Genomic DNA, 26,005 nt, shown 5'->3' with positions numbered 1-26,005 from the left:
CGCGGGCAACTTGGGAGGTTGTGGAACAACTGGTGAGGCAGCCAGGAGACAGAAGAAATGGCCTTTGGGAAGGAGGCATCCGGGGGAAATCCCAGCTCGGCCACCAGACCTTGTGTGTGTGGCGAGGCTTGTGGGTCAGATGCTTGTGGATCCCGCGAGAGTTGGGGCGCCGTGGAAAGGCGGGCTGCTTCCGGGCGCTTGTTGGAGGAAGTGCGCAGAGCGCGCGGAGGCGGAGCGGGGACGCGCCGGTGGCCCGCTGGGCTGGCCTCTCCTGTGGGCGCTTGGGCTGGCCACTCGGGCGCAGCTGGAGACCAAGCGTGACTCAGAAAGTGGGGGAGAAGAGGATATGTGGGTGTTCACTACTCTGCAAGCTTCCAGGCTGGCAGACAAGGTGGAAGAGCGGGATAACAGTCTGGTGCCTTTAGCATGCTGTTTATGCCACCGATCGAGGTGCAAGTGCTTATGACAAGACCCGATTGTGACAAAACCTGATTGCGATGCTAAGAGGTGGAATCCCTGGAAATGTGAGGAGAATGACGGAAAGGATATTGTGGTGATTGACAGTGAGGTGGACGAAGCACCTCGTGTTGTCTGATCCTTAATACAAAGGAAAGCAACCATGACCCCGGCCAGTGGAGCAGCCCCAATTCAGGAATCATTCATGAGGAGAGAATATACTCCCACTGAGATTATTGATATAGCTGCCAAGTTCCAGCAAAAAATCCCAGGGTTGTGCACCAGCGCCAGTTAGAGTACAGACTACGATGCTCCAACCAAGTCTCTCAAATGAGATGCAATGTTATCTCATCTAAACAGTTCAGGGACAGGAGGGTGTAAAGGCAGGTAGGCAGCTCTGCTCCTGAACATCACCCCAGAATCCGTCCCTGCATGTGGTCTCCATTTCTCCATCAGTCAGAAGGGGGAAAGGAAAGAGCAGCTTTGTGGTAGAAGTGTGATCTGAGAGTTGCCCACGTTGATTTGTATCGTCCAAACCCCGTCACTGCTGCAAGGGAATTGTAGTCCTTAGCTGAATAGCTATGACTGCTTCTGTGGGGCAGGAGGTCCATATCTGAAAGGAAGAGTGGGGAGAGTGGATGTGGGGGAAGAAGTAACAGATGGCTAATCATTTTATAAAGACTATAAAAAATTGACTTGATTCTTGATTTTTCCAATTTTTATGTTCTGAATTTCATGCACCTCTGTTAATAATCAAAATGGACCCTAAGATAGTGAGCTCTGTGATTACTTGAGTGTCTAAGGATGTATTTAAATAAGAAATAAAAATTTCACTTCATTGCTATTTTCAAGTCAGTTTCGATGGAATGATAAGGAAAGAAATATAAGGTAAATTTTTATTCTTTAGCTTTATATATAAAAACTTCTAAAAGTTTTCATTATTATATATAGTATATATGTAGGATATATACTATATCCCTCATAATGATTTAAAAGATCAAAAAAATTAAGACTATCAGCAAATGATACTGGAACACACACATACACATATATGAAAAAACATGAATATTTTTGCATTATGAACACAAATTAACTAAAAATGGATCATGAATCTAAATGTAAGAACTAAAAGTATAAATCTTTAAAAGTAAACAGAAGAAAAATCTTTGTGATCTTGAGTTTGGCATAGATTTCTTAGATACAACACCAAAAACACGAATTATAAAAGAAAATGATAAATTGGACTTCATTAAAACCAAAGGCATATGCTTATTGAAAGACACTGTTAGAATAAAAAGACAAGCCACAGATTGGGACAAAATATTTGCAAAACACGTATATGATAAGAATTTCTATCCAGAATATATAAATTACTCCCTAAACTCAGTAATAAGAAAACAACAACCCAATGAAAAGATAAGTAAAAGATTTTACAGGCATTTGGTACCACCAAAGAAGATACACAGATGGCAGATGAGCACATAAAGAGATGGTCAACATCATTAGCCATTAGGGAATCGCAAGTGAAAACTACAATGAGATATCATCACATACCTATTAGATAGAATTGCTAAAGTTAAGAAGACTGACCATACCAAATGTTAGTGAGGGTGTTAGAGCAGTTGGAACTCTCATACACTATTAGTGGGAATATAAAGTGTTAAATTATTTTGGAAAACAGTTTGCATTTTCTTATGAAGTTAATTATATACCTATTATATAATTGAGCCCTTCTACTCTACCATTCTACTCTTCGGTATTTACCTGACATCAATGAAAATATGTGTCCACACAAACACTCGTGCATGAATGGTCACAGCAGCTTTATTTTTTAATAGCCCCAAGTAGGAAGCAATACAAACGTCCATCAATAAATGAATGGATAAACAAATTTAGGTATATCCATACAATGGAACATGATTCAGCAATAAAATCAACGAATAAATAAGTCACGGAGATGAAAAGTACAACACAGCAAATACAGTCAAAATATTTGTAATAATGTTTGGTGACACATGGTGACTACACTTATCGTGGTGAGCACCAAGTAATGTAAAGAACTGTTGAATCATTATCTTATACACCTGAAACTAATATAATGCTGTATGTTAATTATACTTCAATAAAAAAATCAGTGAAGAGGAAAATGAACTATCGATATATGTGGGAAAATGTGGATAAATCTCAAATTGATTATGGTAAGTGAAAGAAGCCATAATAAAAAGGAGTGACTATTGTATTATTTCATTAATGTAAAGTTATAGAAGATGCAAACAAATTTGTGGTGACAGAAAGAAAATCAGCAATAAGGGAATGAGAGGAGGAGTGGAATGGATGGGAAAGCAGGACTCCAAGGGGGTAAGGGACAACATCTGGGTATGATGGATATACAGATTATTTTGATTATGATGATAGTTTCATGGATGTACACAGAGAGAAAAGTTTCAGTAAAATTTAAAAATTAGAAATAAAAACGTAAAATTTGAGTTCTTTTGGTTTATAATGTAAGCAGAGGACCTCTGTCTGCCAATTTAAATATTAAATTTTAATGAAATTATAATGAATAGTTTCCCATTTGTAATTCCTTGGTATAAATTGACCATTTCTTACAGCATATTTTGCCTAAAAATATGTCTGCAAGGACTTACTTTTAAAAAAGTCATTTAAGAGGCATGTGGGCGGCTCAGTCTGTTAAGCATGTGCCTTTGGCTCATGTCATGATCCCAGGTTCCTGGGATTGAGCCCGGCCACAGACAGACTAGACAGACTCGCTGCTCAGAGGGGCTTCTGCTTATCTCTCTCCCTCTGCCCGTCCTCCCTCTCCCCCATGCTCTCTCTCTCAAATAAATAAAAATCTTAAAAAAAATATAATAAAATAAAAAAGTAAAAAGTCATTTAAAACTACAAAAAGGCTATGTTTAATCACTATAAGATAATTGCCTGCTCAAGTGAAAGTATATTTATTCAAAACTGCCAAGGTCAGTTTTAAAAAAAACAAAACCTAATTTTGTTCTCTTTTTACAAATGTTGTTGGATATACAAATATAACAAATAATATTCTTGCATTAGATTTGATGCCATTTTACATTAAATCCTTACATTTCTTTACATTTTAGATTAAATCTTTATAATACTTAACAAGGTTATCTGGCACAGATTTAACTATTTTGATATTGCTAATTAACTACATATGAGTTACTTTTACTGGTTCTTGCTCCTTAGATATATTTGTTGAAAACTTGCTTTTTAAAGAACAGGTATAACAATTCAAGATACATTTTTAGTAATGTAAACTATAGCCCTTCCTTCTCTCCTTCCTTTCCCCCTTCCTTTTTCCCCTACCTCCCTGCTCACTTCTTGCTCTTTGCTATACCCCTCCCTCCCTCCCTCCCTCCCTCCTTCCCTCCCTCTCTTTCTCTGTTTCTTTTTCTATAAAAATGTATTTATTGAGACGCCTGGGTGGCTCAGTCGGTTGAGTGTCCAACCTGAGCTGAAACCAAGAGTTGGGTGCTCAACCAACTGAGCCACCCACGTGCCCCTAAAATAGACAAATCTTTAAAAAAATAAAAACAAAAACTTATTTATTAAGCACTTATGATTCTGTGTTCTGAGGGAGAACTCTAAGGAGTTGTTAGCTCTAGCCTTATTTTTAGATATTTATTTTCTTGTTAGTGAGAAAGGTGATGACACATACCTTCAGGTGGAAGTTAGTGGAGGAGAATGGAGGATGAATGGAGGATGGAAGGAGGATGGATGGCATGGGTTGTGGGTTCCTGCAGATGCTGGAGCAGAGAGTGGACCCAGACACTACAACAGTCATGGAAGGTCTTATGGTTTTTATTTATTTATTTATTTTAAAGATTTTATTTATTTTTGCGAGAGAGAGAGAAAATGAGTGGGGGGAGGGGCAGAGGGAGAAGCAGGCTCTCTGCTGAGGAGGGAGCCCCACATGGGGCTCAATCCCAAGACCCTGGGATTACGACCCAAGTGAAACGCAGATGCTTAACTGACTGAGCCAACCAGGCACCCTGGTTTTATGGTTCTTTAATGCAGAATGTAGTTCATCATTCCAGGCCAAACAGTGTTATATTTACTGTAGTCATGTACAATGATTTTATTGAATTAAAAAAGTAACAATTTTAGTAGTTTCCTATCTTCCTAAAATCTTGTTGGTTGTAAAAAGTCATAATTTGATTTCTCATAATATCCATTAGAATGAAAATTAGGTTTGCAAAGGCCTTTTTCCTAGAGTAACCACATGTTCTGGTTTCTGTTGGACTGTCCTAGTTTGACCTACATTCATTTCTTTCAGTAATCATTAAATATCATGTCACCTTGGAAAAATTATTTAACCTCTCTGAGCCTTAGTTTCCTCATATATGTAGGGCTGCTCTGAGAAGTAAATCAGATAATGGATGTACCATAATGCCTGGTCCATACCAAAGGCCAGATGAAAATGTTGCTCCTACTATCATTAATTACTTTGAGTCAGGTGGTTACCATTGGGTACAATTGAACCTGCTTTTATATAGTAAATAAACAATTTTTTAAAAAGATTTATTTATTTATTTGACACAGAGAGAGAGTGTATGTGAACAGGGGGAGGGTCAGAGGGAAAGAGAAGATCCTGAAGCAGACTCCCCACCGAGTGTGGAGCCTGACCCGGGCCTTGACTCCAGGACCCTGAGACCATGACCTGAGCTGAAATCAAGAGTCAGCTGCTTAACCAACTGCACCACACAGGCACCCCCAGTAATAAGTAATTCATGCAAATTTAATTTTAGTTGTTAGGGTCATATATTCCTTTTAGAACAACTGTTTAGTGTCTTTACCACTTACCAGCCTTCATTATTACAAATCATTTTCAGTGATTGATTAACTGACAAGGCTGATCTTTTAGAAACATAATGAATGATAAGGATTGTATAATCTTTCTAGATTTCTTGCTTTCTAGAAGGTCTCATTTGGAACCTGAGACTGCTCTGTCAGCTCCTCTGGGACAGACTGCAGACTCTTGACGAATTAACTTCGCTTCTGTTATTTAACATGTTGATTTTATACAGAGGATAGCCATATATTTAGAACTAATCTTAATTTCCAGTGCTTGGTCCCATTGTGTCCCCTGAAGCACACTCGAATTTGTTATACTGCATTATGCTTTCTGGTTTTGAACAATCAACGTGTTGATACTATTCAGTTTTTGTGGCTTCTTCATTGCTTCACATTATGACCTGTTCCTGGATTCAGGGGCTTAACCCTGATACTCTTTGCCTTGAATCTTGACTTGATTTCCTATCTCAGTTTCTCCTTCAGTTGGCTTTTTGGAGTTTATGTATCATTTCAATATTAGCAAGTTCATACCTGTTGTGTGAATAGTTTTTGCTTTTTCAACTATGAAGATTTGAAAAATGCACCAAAATATCCTGGAAAAACCTTACAAACCTTCATAGAATCATACTAGAAGGTATATAACATTGCTCAAAATAGCTATTTAAATGTCCATGATGGAGTTGATTATTTTGTGAAACTAGAAATTTAATTTCTTGCAAAAATCCAAGCAGATTTTTAAGTCAGTGGTCTTGTTAAAAGTGTGTCAACCCCTATTCTTCCCGAAGTTCATCCATCATTTAATAAAAACAGTATACTTAAATATTCCATCATAGGGGTTAGAAGTTAGATCTGGCAATTCTTGGGAATAGTGAATTAATGTTCTTAATGATCTAAAATTACCTACCATTTAGTTCTTAACATCTGTGGCTGCCCGAGAAACAACGAAATCAGCCTCTGAGTTTTCTTGTCACTGGCACTAGTGTTTGATTATTATACACATTACAGTTGATTGGATGTATCATGCGGCAATGTAAACCATCAGTTGGGCCTGCATCTAATATGACATTTCATTTATTCATTGCTATTTAATGACTATCCCATCTATGCTCTGCATTGAACTTGGAATTGGGAATAAAAAGACACTAAGAATAAGATGTCGTTCTTAAATTTGGGGAACTCACATTCCAGATAATAACTAGTTCACTTGACCCATTTGGAGAAGCAATTATGCTCTTCAGTGGGAATAGCCATTATTTAGATTCGTGTAACTCCAAAAGAATAATTATTTGATGTATTATTTCATTATTTTAACTGGTTGCCTTGGCAATATGAACAGATAATCTAAGACAGTTGAAAACAATGAAAGAGTTTTGTTTTGGCCCATTCTTTTTCCACTGTTCAGATATGGTCTGACTGCTAACAAAGAGAAGTTATTGAAGCAGTTCAGGTAAGAAATGATAATTGAGTGAAGCAGAGTGGCAGCAAGGAAAATGGAGAAGAGCAGACAAGGTTAGAATAAATGTTGGGAGAAGAGATGTTGACATTTGCTAATGGATAAGATATGGGCCGAGGAAAAATTAATTTTGAGATGTTCATTAGCTATCCAAGGGAAATGTTAAGGAAGTAGTTGAATGTATGTCTTGGCCTCAAGGGAGAGGTGAGGTCTGGAAATGGATAGGTAATCAGGTTCTTGTTGAGACACTTTTACTAAGACTAATGTCCATGCTAAACTTAAGGTGAGTTTATTTTACTATTTGAAGGACAAAGGTTAAGCACTGTGTTCAGGTTGGTACTTTGGTTTGGAGCATGAACCTTAGAGTCAGACTGTTTTTGAGGTCTTGAGGTTTTGCTTCTCATTTCCTGTGTGATCTTCAAAACTTAATCCATCTGAGTCTCCATATCATCATCTGATGATAAAATATTATCGTATTTGTGAAGTTTAAATGGAATAATGCATACAAGCATTATTTTAGGTATATAGTAATCACTCAATAAAGAAGATATCAGTATACTAAGGTGAAAGTAGGTCTTAAAAAGAGCAAGGAACACACTTAAAAATGGTGGTTAAAATAAATGGGTTTGTTTTGCGTTGAAAAATGGCAGGAAATACTGTGCAAGACTTTGAAGTGGGCAACAACACACACACAGACACTCATGCTCCTGAGTACCCCGCACCCTTTTCAGTTGTCATTGAGTTATTTTATAGCTGTGTAAATTATAGAAAAATTAGTAGTACAAAATGATTCTTGTTCATAAAAATGCCAATGAATTATGCCCAAAGAAGATGCATTCTACTGGTAAATTCACTTTAGCATTCATAATTGCCTTTATATGTGTATCTTCTGAATTCTTTGAACTGACTGCAACATCTTACTGGTTCCCTCATTCATTAGCTAAAGAAGATCTTGAACATGTGTTCATTTTATATTTGCCTGAAAGTTATGACTTTGTCTTAAATTATCCTTTAACAAAATGAAGAATAATTCTTATCTATCACCTTTCAATTTGATGAAGAAAAATTATAAGTAATATGGATATAAAAAAAGAAAGTACTAAAATATTTAATTAAAGGAGGAATGTAGGTACATGCTTTGATAAATATTATTGGACGCAGACCATATTTCCAATCCAATAAAACATTATTTAAAACTTCAAGTGCATTAAGCAATGTTTCCTAAATGTGTCCTGTGAAACATGGATATATTAAGAAATGTTTATAGATATTCTAGAAAAAAAATGAAAGAATCTCAACTTCAAATTAATTTATAAAAGGACTAGATAAATTTAAGTTAAACAGATTCCTTTACTACAGATCTTCTCAGAGTCTTCACTAAATTAAATATGTTGTAAACATCCAAGAGAGATAGTGTACCCCATATCTCAAACTTGTAAGGCTGTATAGCCTTCCCTTCCTATCTATTGACACTGACATTTCTCAAGATACATATTTAAACAAACTGACTTATTAAAACCTGATTTAGGGGCATCTAGGTGACTCAGTTGGTTAAGTGTCCGACTCTTGGTTTTGGTTCAAGTTATGATCTCAGGGTCCTGGGATGGAGCCCTGGGAAGGGCTCTGCATTCAGTGGGGAGTCTGCTTCCCCCCCACCCTGCCCTCCCCCAACTCATGCACTCTCTCTCTCTCAAATAAATAAATTTATCTTAAAAAAAAATAAAACCTGATTTAAAGGAAGGCTTGTGAAATTTCTAGTAAAGAAATGATAGGGCAATCTAATTGCAGAAAATGGGGCAGGGTGGAATTGTTCTATCAGTCATCTGGTTTCCAAAGACCTCTTTCATCTGCGCTGAGAGGATCAGCTTCCTCTTAGTAGATCTGGAGCACAACAGTGGCAGGGAACTGGCCCTTTGAACTTTTCTATGTATGGGGTCATCTGGGTGCAGCTGTGATTCTGTCCACAGTGGCAAGGCAGAAACAACACCGCAGACTTTATAAAACATGCTGTTAAAAGACATCATGCTCCTACATTTCAAACATAACCTTTGTGCCTAAATTCCAATTGCTCTAACACATAGATAAGTTGCATTGTTTACTTAATACGTAAGGCCTGAATGCCTCAGGTAATTTAGAAAACAGCTCGATGACCAAAAAAGTGGGAAAGTGGTATTTGATTTGGGGACTTAGGCCCTAAAATGAATCCCTAAAACGCATCAGGATTAAAAATAAAAATCCCATTTTGCAAGCAATCCTATAACTCTCCCACATGGTACCACAGTACTTTTGGAGATCTTTATTATTTAAATCATTAATTTGATGAATCTAAAATGTTTAGTGTTCTTTTAAATGATTAAGAAATGCTTTTATTAAGATATAAAAACAAAAAAAGATATAAACACATCATTATGTATAGGAATAAAAGAAATAGACATGATTTCCTCGTGAATGCAACATACAAATGAGAGATCCATGAGTTGAACATTAGCTGAAGATGTTGTAGAATGTATAAGAAAAATGTAGGCGTCATTCTTTTCACTTAAAGCAACATCTAGTCTGACTGAAGATTTAATAATATAGGTAACCCCCCCAAAAACAACAGTGGGAAAACGATGTAACAGTGAATATAAGCAAATGTGAATATTATAACTGAACATGTGAGAAAAGAATTCATGTGGTTTGGAATAGAAAAAATGAAAAAGAGGAAAAATGAGAATGATGAGTTTTAAAAGAGGAAATGAGATGAGTTTCCAGAGGTACCAATCCAGGCTGGTGACTTAACAAGTGTGTGGTATAGGAGGAGGGTAGCAGAGAAAAAAAAAAAAAAGGTAAAGTTTTCTAAGGATTCATACTGAGGAGTGATAACAAATATTTCAAAATAATGCATAGTGAAGTCAGATAAGAAATTTTGAAGAATTTTGACATATATTCACGTTATTCTAATAAGCCACTAAACTTTATGATCTTTTGGTAAATTCTATCAGTTTTAAAAGGAATATCATTGATTATTTTTAGATATTTTTGATATATGTTAAAACCTCAGTAATTCAGATAAATTGAGGGAGACTGGAGTCTGTATAATTAGATTTATGGATTGTGAAACATTTATAAAAAATCAGTTTTGTTTCTTTTCTGTATTTATTGTAACAATAACTGCACGATGAATCTTGTTAAGCTTCCTGAGACAATTACTATACTTTCAAAGAGTCATTTATAGTTAGAATTCTTTTTTACCTGAATAGTGCTTTTCTAAGGAAAAGGTGCTTTAATTGATCAATTCCTTTTAAGTGTTTTTAATTATCATGTGTACATCTTGCTTTACTGTTAATTGGCTAAGCAAATCTTCTTCTTTTTATGGGGAGTCAAAGTGAATTTCATTCTAACTGTACTGGATGTTTTCTCTCTGCTTCTCTGATATATCTGCTAGGGACCTGCATCCAGCTCTGTGCCAATGGAGGCTGGCTTTTATGGCCTGAAGCAGCAGGTGCTCCTGCTTTCTGGCTTCTGGTAAGTTTAGCCAATAGGAGGTACCAAGAGGAACTCTGAAAGGTGCAGCAGGCTGTGTTCAGCAAGAAGTTTATTCCCAGCTCTCTCATGGCCCCACATTAACTGTGTCTCTACACTGAAGTTCACAGCTTCTCTTGGCATGTCCTTCCCATCTCTGGGTTCCAGGAGGGATCGCCTGCTTTTTGTCTTCAGGCCTGGGAGTAATGGCTTTCTGCTATTTTAATCCAGGGTCCTGGGCCAGGAATAGCAGAATCAGGGAAATTCAAATCAAAACCACATTGAGATTCCACCTTATATCAGTTAGAATGGCAAAAACTGACAAGGCAAGAAACAACAAATGTCGGAGAGGTTGTGGAGAAAGGGGAACCCTCTTACACTGTTGGTGGGAATGCAAGTCGGTACAGCCACTTCAGAAAACAGTGTGGAGGTGCCTCAGAAAATTAAAAATAGAGCTACCCTATGACTCAGCAATTGCACACTGGGTAGTTACCCTAAAGACACAGATGTGAAAAGATGCTTTTAGGAAGTGAAAAGAAGGGCCATATGCACCCCACCCCAATGTTCATAGCAGCAATATCCACAATAGCTGAACTGTGGAAAGAGCCGAGATGCCCTTCAACAGACGAATGGATAAAGAAGATGTGGTCCATATATACAATGGGATATTACTGAGCCTTCAGAATGCATGAATACCCAACTTTTACATCAACATGGGTAGGACTGGAGGAGATGATGCTAAGTGAACTAAGTCAAGCAGAGAAAGTCAATTATATGGTTTCACTTATTTGTGGAACGTAAGGAATAACATGGAGGACATTAGGAGAAGGAAGGGAAAAATGAAGGGAGGGAAATCGGAGGGAGAGACGAACCATGAGAGACTATGGACTCCAGGAAACAAACTGAGGGTTCTAGAGGGGAGGGGGGTGGGGGGATGGGCTAGCCAGTGATGGGTTATTAAGGAAGGCACGTACTGCATGGAGCACTGGGTGTTATACGCAAACAATGAATCGTGGAACGCCACATCAAAAACTTATGATGTACTGTATGGTGACTAACATAATAAAAAAAAGTAAGCACAAAGATTAAAAGATTAAAAAAAGAGTTTAAGATTCCTTAGTATTTATGTTAATATCGTATTATTAATAATAAATATTAATGTAATATACTAATCAATCAATATTAATAATAAATATGCTAATCATACTTATATTAACATTAATAATGTGAGGTTGGCATATTGAGAATATGTCATATTGAGAATATGTCAAATTCATGTTATTGTCAATATGAATATGATTAGTATATTTATATTATTAATATGCTTAATATAACATATTAATATTGTATTGTTTTAAGACAGATATCAATTAATACTTTGGATGTTTTCATTAGCAAAAGGTACATATAGAACATCTACTATGTGCAGAGTATTGGGTTAATGGTTCCTAAAAGCGTCATTTCAAATTTTTTTTCATGTCTGAAAGAAAAGTATACTAAACTTCTGGTTCATAGTTTTAGATCATTTTATGTTTATTATACTTCATAAAATGTGGGATTCACAATCTATATGGTTGTGTAGTGTTACTTGCAGAAAGAAATACTGATTATATAGTCTAGACTAGTACACAAAAGGAGACAAACACAAAGATAAAAATAATAAAAAAGATCTATGAAATTATAGATTGCTCAGGGGATCAGCTTTCCCTTGTTCAAACATTTGAGAGAAGTTTGGGTCCTTTTGTGTGGGTAGATTTAACCTGCCCAGGCATTCGAAGAGCATGTTAATGATAGCTTCAGTGAGTTAAATTGCAGGAATTATTTGGATGTATATTAAACTCCTTGCACACTTGATCATCATCATATTTCTTATAATTGAAAGTGACAAATATAAACACTTTGTTTATTAATTTCTTATTGCAGAAATATGCAAACTAGAATCCAACATTTTCAAACTTTTACTCCAAATGACATTTTTTTTTCTTCTCTCTTTGAAAACTTCTGAGGAAAAAGAGGTAAAAATGAAGATTAACCCAGGTATCTATTTTTAAAAATTTCCAATAGATCTCTGACATCAGTACAAACCCAGTTCAATCTTTTATATAAACAGTGTGGATCACTGGCTTCAATGGACATTGGTTACACTGACTATATTAGTTGTCTGACTGTCATCTATACGGACAGAAAGAAAAATAACTTCATGATTAGTTTCAAGTTAGGCATTAAGTTAATTTACCCCAGACTTTCAGTGTCCTGATTATTTTGTTCCCAGGATTTAGCTCTACTTTGGGATAGTACAAAATATAATGGAGTGAAGTCATAGGTTTTGCAAATATCTATTAAGGGTGTAGTGAGATTTTTATTTCCTTCATGTAATTAGAATTAGAATTTATTTCCTTCATAGAATTAAAAGATACAATGGTGTTGAAACAGAGAGTTGATGGACACATGAACCTTAATGACCAAAATATTACAGATCCTCACATGTCTGCCCTACTTTGGGGCAGATTAGAGAGGGAAGAGGAACGGACATGTAGATTCTCAGATCAAGATTGTCAATCAGTATTTCCTCAGTTTGATAAGAAATGGTGGCAGGTGAGAGGTGGTCTCTCAGCACTGTCCAGCATTCACATGTCCTTTTCACTATTGAAATAAATACAGGCCTCTGTTCTTCAGGAACTCTGACATGAAAGGGAACAGGCCTCATTCTCCACACACACAAATTTAGTATCACCAGCATCATGACAATAAGGGCCACAGCAGGAAACAAATGCAATTAGCAAAGGAAGCATGGGTAAAACTTTTAAACCCATAGCTTTTATGCATTAGTTCAATGATTCATTTCAAATTTAGCTTTTCAATTCATCTGTCTCCAGGTGTCCTCTCTTTCATATCTAGATCTAATTTTTTTTCATAGAATTATGTGTTACTGGAACATCTGAGAAAATAAAATTTCACCCTCTCAAATTGTTTGCAGCTTCAAAGAGCATAATGCAGTGTTATTTTTATACAGAGAGTCCTGTTTTTTACCTTCAAGAGCAGTCTTCAGGTTTTTAACATGGTATTACTATTTTGGGTCTTACATGAAACCTATCATTTTTTAGGGGCTTGCAATGTGTTGCCACATTAATTCTTATAATAGTATTTTGAGATCACTATCACTAATATTACTTAATGGAAAGAACAAAATGCTTGTGATTTCCTTGAATACTAATGCTCAGTAAACAACCAAATCCTATGGGGTGTGATGATCAGTTATTTATTGTCAACACCTGCATTCTCCCATTTTATTTTCTACCAACTAGAACATGGTAGCTTTTCTTAGATAGGCTAGATAACAGTAAAGTTAAATAATTTCCAAGATAGTGTTGTATACCTACTCTGGAAGACAATAAAATACAAAACATTATTTGCCTATAATTAATTATTTCATATGAACTATTATAATAATATCGTTATTGTCTTGTATTCCATTTTCTTGAAATTCATGAAGTGATATCTTCTCTCTCCTGCTTTATTACTTTTAAAGCTTCATGATATCATGGGAGTCCTCATACCTTCTCCAGAGATCACTATATTATATAATGAATATTGTCAAAATTTGTATCACAGTATTTGAAAAAAAATCTCTGTAAAATCTCTCTCGTGTTTTAGAAGTGACGAAGGGTAGCCTATAGAAGTATAAAAGTAGTTCCATTAAAAAAAAAAAAAGAAAGGTGGATCTACTCAATACCAATCCTGGTCTTCCTACTTCATTACTAATTTTTGAGAAAGAGAGAGAAAAAAGAGATACTTTTGTAATTTATCAAAAGTTGTGAAAATTGAATAACATTTGAAACATTGTTTTTTTTTAATGAACATCTTTTGAGAATAAATAGCACAGTTCCTTTTATAAGTGTTTCTTTCCATATAGTATCTATTGGGCTATAAAAGTTTTTTAACACAGACTTACAGAAGTCTGTTGTAAATAACTTTAGGGTAACTTTTATATTAGCTTGTTTATTTGTTAACTATAAAGCAGCAAGAAAGGGGTAGAAAAAAAATCTATACCAACCCAGCCAGCATGGTAAATCATATATGTCGATATTACCATTTCTACTATAAATTCTTTTATACTTAAAATTTAGTACTGTCATTTCCTATTTTAACCAAGCACATGCTTTAATGAATATGTTAAAAAATAATAGTAGCTGTTTAAATTCATATTTTCAGCTTATAATTTTATTTTGGAACATTTGAAAGAAAATAATCAGAGCTAACAAATCAGAACATCTCTAGGCATTGTGCTTTTTAAAGAATACGCATAATTTCATTTGACTGCAGCTTCTGTGGGATAGGTATTATTTCTACTTCACAAATGAGGCACTTGTCCAAAGTCATATGGAGGGTAAACAGCTTATCTGAGATAATAGAGTAAGTATTAGAGAGTGATTCAAATCTGGCCTTTGTGATTCCAAAGACTGTGTTCTCTCTACTATTTAATCAGAGGCATAGTACTTCGATAGACATTTATCTTAGCATTATTTCAGAACTGTGTCTCTATAAGACAACACTTCTTTCTCCAGTGTTACAAGAGAAGTAATGCAGCATCTAATGAAGGAGGAATAATTTAAAAAGCTAAATTTGGGAACTGGATATTCTGATTTGTTGCTTGAAATAAATTTTAGCCCATCAACCATTAATATGACAAAACCATACAAAAGGTGTTAAAGACACCAGTGGATTTAAACTGTGAAACTAAATTCAAATATTAGATATTTAAATGGTTGATTCATGGATTTAGTTTCCTATATGTCTAGAGCTCTTCTTGATCATGATATGAAGCATATATTTTATATGTTGTAGTTGTGAAAGCATTTCCCAAAGAATATGTGCAATGGAATGAATCCTGCGAGGTGACGGGAAAAGGGAGGAAGGAGAGAGTATTCCTTTTCAGGTATTTTTTACCCCTATCATTTTTCATTTTTGTAGCATTGTTTTAGTATAACACCCTCTACATATTACATTTCTTCTAAAATACGTTTAAAAGTCTGAATGTACTCTACGTCTCAAGATATTGTTTTACTAAAATGGAAAATGAATAGGAATATTTAACAATAAAGCTTGACTTTGGATTTAATAGAGGCTGTGCGCATAATTGTGTAGGAGTCATTTAAACCAGAGGATATACTTTAAAACTGATAGATTTTTAAGAAGAGATTGCATGAGATTCAAAAAGAAAATGTTTTCTAAAAATATTATTATCCCATCTGGATCTATAGGGAGTAAGGTGACTTAATTTTGGAATGCATTTCTAGAGAATAGGTAGTAAGACATCAATTTCTTTTTTTAGAAAGCTTACTTTTTCGGTATACCACATTTGTTTCCACTTCTAAAATTTACTGGCATCTCCTTTTCAAACATTTACTGATCATTAAATTTTTTGCGTGACAATATGATGAAGAATAAAATCCAGTCTTTAATTTGTGATTTCAAATCTGGTTGTAAGGACAGGGCACTTGCAATCAAAATAAATATGAATTATTCTTTTTTTTATTATTATGTTATGTTAATCACCATACATTACATCATTAGTTTTTGATGTAGTGTTCCATGATTCATTACTTGCACACAACACCCAGTGCTCCATGCTGAACGTGCCCTCTTTAATACCCATCACCAGGCTAACCCATCCTCCCACCCCCCTCCCCTCTAGAACCCTCAGTTTGTTTTTCAGAGTCCATCGTCTCTCATGGTTCATCTCCCTCTCCGATTCCGCCCCCTTCATTCTTCCCCTCCTGCTATCTTCTTCTCCTTCTCCTTCTCCTTCTTCTTCTTCTTCTTCTTTTAAACATATAATGTATTATTTGTTTCAGAGGTACAGATCTGTGATTCAACAGTCTTCCACAATTCACAGCGCTCACCATAGCGCATACCCTCCCCAATGTCTATCACCCAGCCACCCCATCCCTCCCACCCCCCACCACTCCAGCAACCCTCAGTTTGTTTCCTAAGATAAAGAATTCCTCAAATCAGTGAGGTCAAGGAAGTGAATTTCAAGAACCATAACATGGATGGTAACTATGTGACTTGAGGCTGCCCCTTCTCTCTTGGGCTGGTGGTAGGCATTGATAATTAATCATGAGACTTTCATGCTGTGTATGGACATGGAGAAAAGCGAATCTTCCCTGGTACTGAGCACTAGGTTGGTGTTTTCTGTAAATCACCATTTTCATTCAAGATGGAATCTCTTGCTATTCCTGTACTCTGGGGATGGTACAACGATATGATAGGAATTCAGAGGAGGGAGTGGTTAGAGAAACATCTACTGGAGAAGTCAGTTTTGAGCTTGTACTTAAGAGTGATAAAATATAAATTAATAGAATAAAGGAGTAGGGCATTCTGGATTAGAGAACAGATGGGAACAAAAACCTCACTTGTGGTGTGTCATGGAGTAGTGAGTGAACAAGTTAGACTAGCGGCATTACAAAGTATTGCTAGACTAGAGGATGCCTAGCTAAGGAGATGGAATTTTACCTTGTAGCTATATGCTCTCCTCAGAGAAAGTTCTGTACAAGAGGTATATATTTGGGAATCATTTATATGAAATAATAACAAGAATAGATGACATCATATGGGGATATGTGTAGAGTAAGAAAAGAGTACTAGCCCTTGAGGGACAGGAGAGGACCTTCTTAAGGAGATGTAAGAGAAGTAACAAGGAGAATAAACAGTCACAAAGTCTAGAGAGGGCTTCCAGAAGGAGAGAGTAGTCAATAGAGTCAAGTGATGCTCAGAGTCCCTGAAGATAAAGACTGAGAATAGTTACTGAATTCACTGTATAACAAGCAGTACAATTTTGGTGGAAAAATGGACGGAGTAATTTTGGTGGACTAATGGTGATGGAGATTGGGGCAAAGGACAGAACCAGACTTTAGAAGGAAATGAAAAAGAGAAAAATAAGCAATTCTGCTAAGAAGGAGGGATATATGATGTTGGCTAGGAGACAGAGTTTTGCTTGTTTGCTTCCTTTCTGATAAACATGAGAGAAGCTTTAGCATATATAAATGATGATGGAAAGGAGCAGCAGGGGAGAGGAGGATGTAGACATGGGGTGATGGTTAGGTCCCTGAGCAGGTGGGAGGCATTGGGATCTAGTACAAAGGTGGACATATAAATAGGAGTGGGAAGAACAAAGACATAGGGTCGTATAAACTCTTACAAATGTGGAGATCGTGTAAAGATTTGTGACCTCCCAAATTTAGATCTCTTCCACATATCTCTCCCCTGAGATCTAAGCCTGCATATCCAACTGTCTATGGGACATTTATACTTGACTATCACAAAAATATGTAAAATTCAAGATGGAAAACATTAATTCTTGATCTTCTTCCCTTTTCACAACCCAGCTCCTCGTAACTAAGCGAATGGCAGTGCCATGCACTGAGTTGCTCAAGCTATAAATCTGTTTGCATTATATTTGACTCCTCAGTCTTCTTCACTAAAACCTGATGTAATGGATCACTAGGTTCTGTTTTTATTTCCTAACCATCTCTCTATTTTGTCCACCCCCCCCCCCCCTTCATTGCTGGTAACTTAGTTCAGTCCAACATCACCCCTCTCTTGATTACTGCAATAACAATGATAGTCTTCCTGCTTCTAGTTTTACCAGAATCTTCCCTTCTCCAATCCATTTTCTGGTTCAAGGGTCCCTTCATAGGATAGGGGATCCCAGCATCAGTAGGGAAAATGAATATCAAGTAGTTCACTGAAAATATGTTTAACTTTGAACGTTTGATTTTAATCTTAAGTAGAGTGATGGCTTCTCTCTGCTCCTAAAATGGTTTACAAGGTCTTTTACAACCTTTCCCATCTTATTTCTCTTAGCTTGTCTCTCCAATCTTCAGCGACCCTCTAGGGAATATGTTTTACCACATTCACCTGGCCAACCACTGTTTGCTGTTTACTACTGTGCATCTTGAAAATCACCTCTGCTAAAATCATGCTCTACATCGCTACCCCAACCAATAGTCTGGTTAGGTGTCTCTCTTCGTGTCTTAGCCTTCTCCTGTCATTGTGTGTGTTTATCACTTGCAAGATAGTTTTCTGTTTCTTTGTTTCCCCGGTGAATTCTATAAATTTGAGGACAGGAACTGTCATTCATTATTACATCACAGTGCCCAGTACACTGCCTGGTACATATGTGTCCCATAACTGGATATAGGATTATCAGACAGTGTAATTGTTTTATATCCTTCTCTGTATCTTTCATGTGCAAGTCTAATCAGAAGTATACCCAGAAAAAATAAACTTTATTAAATCAAGTGCTGGTGTTATTATTTACTAGGTTTTACACCACTGGTTCTTAAGTCTTGACTGCAATAATTAGGTATAGTCCATCTATTTGAGAAAATATAGCATTACATGAATTTTATCTCAGAATTTTATTAAGTTGATAAAAAATTAGTTGAGCATGAATTGACTCAAGAGTTGAGAACCATAGATACTTTACCATATAATAAACCTAAACATACTTATTTATAATGTAACATAAATGATAAACTATAGGCTTCTGATGTAAATTTCAAATTCCCTGTCACTAAGGAACAAAGGATAACACTTGAACAGTATAAGTAAAGGAATACTTTTTTCCTCCACACTTTGTCCTCCTCTGGCAAATTCTGCTTATCCTTTCCTCTGCTCCTCAATGTTCATTTTTTTTCATGGGTGTATGGTAGGTTCTCCCTTTCTTGATTTAGGACCATTTCCACTATTTACAGAAAATTCTTAGTCTTTGCTTATAAGGGTTCACTAAGTTCACTTTAAATACTGAATTTTAATCAATGGGGGCTTTTAAGGAGGTATCATCTCTCAATTATGCTCTGTAAATGTAACCCTAATTACTTATTATCTTGAAATGGTTTCTTTTTCTGCTGACATGATTTTCTAGCACTTTGGGTTTTGTTCCTGGGTCCTTGATTGCTCACGGGAGAAAGGGTTTTATCTTACACATGTTTTTGCAGGAAGATTAATATTCCGAGAGGAGTCTGAGCTGAAAACAGTTTCCTCATGGTCAGAAATAAGGACTTCTTGCTATATCCTATTTAGCTTCTTTTACTCTCCCTTCTCTCTCCCCATTCCCTACCTAGCAAGTTGTAAATATCACTGTTTAATTTCAGTAGTGTGATGTTAATTACACCAGCACAATCCTTGCCTGATCATTTACACATATGAATAACCCATATGGATATATGGGAGCAACAATCCATGAATAGGCACAATCTATTTTTAAAAAATGAAATGAATTTAGGTTTTTGAAAAAAAATTCTAATCAAGTATGCTGCGGACATGACAAATTTTTCTACACAATCTTTAGATAAAATCTGTATAATAATGGCCATAAAGGATAAAGAGATTCCCACTCCCCAGCCCCCTGCTATCTTCTTGTCTTTTCCATGGCTCTATATCTTAGAAAAAAGGGCATGGATAAGAGAGTTAACATTTCTTGATTACGTTTTCTGCACAAGAGAGCTATATGTATAAGTCATCTCATTTTTAACTTTTGCAAAAATTCTATTACTTTTAGTATCCATATTTTACAGGGGAGACAAAAAAGAGGAGCTGAGATGTTAAGTAATATTCTTCAAAAGCACATAAAGATTATTTATTAAAGGTCTATTATATTAGCATGGTCAGCAAGACAAGTATAATTCCTGACTTCCCAGGGAAAATAACATGAGCAGAGAAAAAAAAAATCGCTATTTTCCAGGTAGGTATAGCAATGTACAAAGAAGTTCAAAATATTAGGAAAAAATGGAGAAAAGAAACAAAACAAAGCAAAACAAATACAAAATAGTGTTTTGGATCGTGAAGAACTTATAGAAAAAGTGTATTTGGAATAGCTGGGTGAGTCTGAGGCAGGAGAGGTTGTTGTAGCTAAAGAACACACTGAGTTTCATGTTGCAGAGGTGGATAATGGGTGTGATGAGTAAGGCCATGGGAGGGGCACCTAGGGCCTTGGTGCCAGAATATTAGTGAGCTAGAATTTGAACCCAGACCCATCTTTTTCTTTTCTTTTCTTTTTTTGATTTAATAAAATTTTATTTTCCAAAATGTGCAGTTGGTGGGATCTTGTTCATGCATCTTCACCAGCAGCTGGGGCATCTCCACCCTTGGTGTTTCTGGTGTAAATTACTTGAGGTCTGAGCTTTGAAACCAGTTTAACAAGTCCTTTACTACGGAGCTCCTGAAGGGCTGCCCTGGCCAGGGAACCTCGAATCTTCAGTCTTTCAGAGACAACAGCTGGAGTTATAAACTTATAGTTGGGAACTTCCTTAGAGAGTTTGTCATATGTCGTTTTGTCAAACAAGACCAGATCATTGAGCTTGTCCCGAGCTTTGCCTTTGGACCACTTCTTCTTTTTGGCCTTGTCCCCAGATTTGTTCACCGGGTCTTTGTCCTTCTTGGCTGACCTTCTGGCATCTTTCTTCTTCTTGTCATCCTTGGGCGGCATAGCGAAGCTGGGAGAGCAACGTCTACCCCTGCAGCCTCACTAAGATGTCAGACAAAAAGGAAACAGACCTATCTTTCTAAGTCCACATTCTTTCACTATAGCACATTGCACTTACATATGAAATGATAGATATTTAAGGGAGGAATTCAGCACCATAGACATTAAAGTACTCTGAAAGCTTTCTGGAAACCTCTTTTCTAAAAAAATTAGCAGCAAACCAGAAACAAAATTTTGAAAGAGGAAACATGGATCTGCTTTTGGTAACTCCTCAGTTTTCTTCCTTCCTCCTGTTTGCTTAACCAGTTCATTGTCCAGGTGTTTCATTGTTCCAGCTATGATCTATACAAAAATTAGAAATGTATTTACGCAACAAGCTATTCAACTTGCTTACTAAAGCAAAACTGCATTTTAAAAAATCATTTTAAGACATATATTCCAACTATGCAAGGAATGTGTTAGTGGGGCAACCAGATGACATTTTAATGTGTAACCCCAAAGCAATCATTTTAAGCGTTCAGATGGAGGGGAGAGTAGTATGGCTATAGATTAAGAAAATATGAGGGTTTGTGACACAGACCTTCAAATTACCCTTAAATTCTGCTATTTAGGAAGAGATCTTACTTGCCTCTGCTTCAGCTAGAAACCTGTGCTAACAGAGAAGTTCAGAGTTTGAGGCAGTGTTGAGAATGACTTTGGCCGCAGAGGTAGTCCCAGGATAGATCTTGGCATTTTCTTGTTCTATACTGTATATATGTATTTGAATGCATTTGCCTAATTTTGGAAATGGATAGGGGGAAGCTGGAAGAGATTAGATATAGGGTCTAGATTTTTCTCTTAGACAATTTGTTAAATTTGACTCAGATTAGTAATTATAAGATGACTTTAATGATTGGTTCTGTGCCTCATGTCAACTGTTGGTCATGTCACAATTAACAACCCTTCCGGAGGTCCTGGGGAGCAGTGTTGATTAAATCGGTCAAATCCACATTCCGTTTTTAAATCAGTCAATCCACTCACTGTTGGGAAGGGAATGTTTGGTTGATTACTGCTTACAGAATATCTATATTTAAGGTGTAAGGAGGATTTGAATTTTTAGTAATGGCCATTTGACACTCTTTCATGTGAAATTTTCATTAAAAGAGATATTTCTGGCAAAGATATATATTTTAATCATAATTTTGTGGCTGTCATTACTGGGTACAATGTATTGCAGTTGTCTTTCCTTTATCATGGTTTATAACTAGGAACAAATTTGCCTCATCACAGATGGAAAGCGATTATAATCATTTCAACATTTCCAGCAAAATATTCATAGGTGTTACTAAAAACATGGTTATGAGATAAAAAAAAAAAAAAAGACTCTGGGAACTGCTGGCTTTTATAAAGATTTTTCAACTCTAAAACTTTCTAAAGCCTTTAATATGCTAATACAAGTTTTGGGTCTCTAGGAGGGAATTAGAAGATGCTGAGTTCTCCGGACCTATTTGACTATAGAAATCCTTTTTAATAGAACATCTTATCAGACCACCAATGTGAATACACTTTGGAGAGTGCTGGATTAAGCATCTACCCAGACAACTTCTAGTATTTAAGGCTTACCTGCCAGAGTGCTGGCTGACACCTGCACACTTTAGCTGCTTGGAAGACATTAAAAGAGTATTTTATTGTCCAAAATGTTTCTTCTCTCTGAGGATACATGAGGTCCAGGGCCTTGGCGAAATTGTGAAATTGGCATTTTTGCCTTTGGTATGTTCTCATCATTCTTTTTAATGCTTTTCTGTATCATCATTAAGTTTCTTTGCTTTCCACAAGCTCGTCTCTTGACATCGCATGTTCTGATTCTTGCTTTAGAATACTGACACCTTTTCCTGGTGTGTCTTTCAACTGAGGTACAGCATGCAAGATGTAGATGCCCACCCTCTCCATCATCACAGTATGCTTCTTCTGTGTTTCAGTGCAGTCCAGGCCAAAGTTGGCTGCCAAGTGTCAAGTAACCTATTCTACTGTCATGTGTTTATGATTGATAATTAACTTAAAAGTACACTTTGACAGAGAGGAGCCAATGACATCAATGTTTATTCTCTCCAGTAGGAACAAATGTGTCCTTAGGCTAGGATTTCAGAGACTTCTGAAGGGTGGGAGATATTTTTGGTCATTGAGATCTTGAGATCTCTCAATTAACCATAAAAATTCATGGTCTGAAGAATAACAGAACTCTATTTTTTTTTACTGTTTAATTTTATAAGTTTAGAACACACTGGGACTGTAATTAAAAAACTTTAAAAATCCAAATTTCATCAAGTAGTGAAATAGCTACGAGCATCTAATTGTAAAGAAATGATCCAGAAAACAAATGAGTTCCTAAGGAATACAAAATGCATAATAAAATATTCTGCTAAAATATTTAATTTCAGAAAATATCTTAAATGTTAGGATCAAATATAAATTGGAAAGTTTACTTGTATTCAGATTGCGTATACAATTGTCAAACAGAATTAACATGAGTATGCAAATATTTTATACTAAGACATCCTTTAAGCTATAAACCAATACCTCAATATGACTTTTGAGTTGGCCTCAGAGTTCTAATTTTACTGTCTAGCTAGCAAGAGATCCCAAACAAAATTACATCCTGGATGTACTTTGACTTAATGATGACATGAAATGTAATAACAGAGTCAGTAGTGCCAGAATATTTAGTGTCTAACAATATTACCATTTTATCACTCGCCTAAAACATCCATCTAGGCAAACATATAGGGAGATGGTTATAAATCCTTTTAAAATAATGCTCCCAATTTCTCACACTGAAAATAATTTTATGTTTTGATGGGTTGCTTTGCTCTGTTTTGTTGTCAAAAGACAATTTTATTCAAAGAAAAATGTCAATATTACAAAAAGTCTCTTTTATTCCATATATATTCTACTTTCTTCCAAGAAACAAATTCAGTAAAGATAGAAATATAAGAAACAGCCCTGTATTTATATTGCATATACATAAAATAATATAATAAGTAATAAGCTAATATATATATATATATAGTTTGCTCATTTTAAAATTTCAGGAACTTTAGTAGCATAGGAGGTATTTTGAGTAATACCCATTATTTCCCAAAATTGCAATGAATTTTTACTCAATATTTTAACTTTAGAGAAACATGCTAGTGATATATGGGCATTTTAAAGCATTGTTGGCATTACCAAAATGCCGTGCTTTTAGCATAAATTTCTTTTGTAGGCTCCTCCCACAGGACTTTAAGAAATATTAGCATGATTTTGGTTATGACATTGTTTTGTGATTTTTCTGACTTAAACCTGCAAGGAAAACAAACAAACAAACAAACAAACCTGCAGGTAGATGCCTTTCTTACCCGAACAACATTCATCTTCATCTCTAGGGCCGAGCATGCTTCCTGGCACCTGGGGTTGATTTCCTAAACGTTGATGTGGTAGCAGTTTCTGTGGAAAGAAGCATGAACTGGAAAGTCATCTGTAATATTTTGATGCAAATAGGTGTCATTTCAAATGATGGCAATAACCTTCACACTCTAAACGCATCCTGAGTCTAACACATCACAGATAACTAGCATGAACTTCAGTCACTAAAACAGATTTTTCTTTATGCTCCTTCCTTGAGAACAGTGTCACTAAATAATTCCCTATCTGCTGTGCTTTATCTTTCTGTTTTGTGTTTTCCCATTTGGTCACTAAAATATCGGTATAAAGTATAAATAATGTCTTCCATGCATACATTGCTTTATGGTTTACATAATACTTTCGTGCTTATTATTTCATTTAGTCCTTACCATTAAGGGAATGAGGCAGGTATTAGTGTCTTGAGATACCCAAAAGTGACACTGGCAGAGGCTGTTAATTGTCCTCCTTCTTCTACAAATAGAATTACTGTTATTTTGGTATGTGGTTGTGCAGTTAGTGGCTACATATTCCAGATTTCCTTACAGCTAAATATAGTTATGTGATTAAAGTTCTGGCCAATGGAAAGACACGAAGGTTTCAACTCTTTAATTTTACCTTCATAAATAAAGGATGCCTCCTTCTCTTTCTCTCTCCTTGTTTTTGATAGCTGGAATGTGAAGTTGTCATCTTAGGCTATAGGTAAGGTCCGATCCTAGGGATGCCAGTGCAAGAAGATGGAAGAACATTTTGCCGCATGTGACCTCATGGAGCATCTCATCAGCTCAGATTTTATGTGTAAGAGAAATAGACTTTCATATTTCACACATTATCATTTTGTGTCTCATTTACCGCAGCTAAGCCCATGTCCTTATTGAAATGATTACTCAACAGAAGAGGCATTTTTAATGAATCAATTATTTGCTATGACGCCTTGCAGATAGAGGCTCCTTTTTCTACAGTGGTTAATATCCTGGGTCCTGGGAGCTCCCAATAGTTGAAATGAACTGACTTAAGAAGTATTTTTTTTTAATTTTCGTATTGATTGAGATAAATATTTATTTTTGTGTCTGTTCATATGAAGGGGAATAGTGAGGGGTCTTACTGAAATGTTCCTACTCCATAGGCTCTCCAAAATTTATATTTTTGGCTTTTCCTTCCCATGTATTGTTATACTTCTCTCAGAGTCCAACATTTAGGAAAAAAGGTGTGCTCATGCTGGCAGTCATTTTGTCTTATTCTCTTATGTTTACAGTGGCTACTGTTTGGTTTGAAAAGTAGTAGTGAGAATTTATTGGACTTTTCCCTCTCAGCCCAGAACAAGTAGTAATCAAACATGACTATTTGGGCAGGATTATTGTGATATGAGTATCCAACCTCACACTGCCAACAATTTGCTAGAAGATTTAACTTGGCAAATAAAAACTGAATTTTTGTGAGCTCATAACAGTCACATATAGGACAATCTTTTTAATAATCTTAAAGCCAGGAAGTTTCTTGGTTCAATAGTTTTTTCTGGAAACAAAAGCAATATTTTTACTAATTTAAATATTTTAAACCAAGTAGAAATGTGTTTGACATCTTGATATTTCTTTTGCTTTGCAAGGTTAAATTCCATTTAAGGTTTATTTACATGTGTGCTACTTATTGGCAGTAGACTCTCAGTCATTGAGAACATGTTTTTCTTTTGGATCAGTAAGATGGTATTCTTTCTGTAGTCGTAAATGTAAGATTTTTTAAAATAAATAGAAGAGAAGATACACATGTTTTGGATGCCTATTTTTTCTTAATTCTACAGGTATTAGCATGGTGTTCAAATATATAACTTTTCAGGAAAAAAAGACAAGATCTGAAAA

At 35.8% G+C, this 26,005-nt stretch overlaps 1 pseudogene; it reads right to left on the bottom strand.

Moving 5' to 3' along the window:
- Positions 1–20,308: 20,308 nt before the first annotated feature.
- LOC112835227 (small ribosomal subunit protein eS25 pseudogene) lies at positions 20,309–20,767 on the bottom strand (annotated as a pseudogene).
- Between the last annotated feature and the right edge of the window lie 5,238 nt (positions 20,768–26,005).

Source organism: Callorhinus ursinus, unplaced genomic scaffold (genome assembly GCF_003265705.2).
Source record: "Callorhinus ursinus isolate GAN/ISIS: 27379988/994484 unplaced genomic scaffold, GSC_fseal_2.0 scaffold11, whole genome shotgun sequence".
NCBI classification, from domain to species: domain Eukaryota; kingdom Metazoa; phylum Chordata; class Mammalia; order Carnivora; family Otariidae; genus Callorhinus; species Callorhinus ursinus.
The sequence above is the reverse complement of the archived record's forward strand: the minus strand, read 5'-3'. Positions and strand labels throughout refer to the sequence as shown.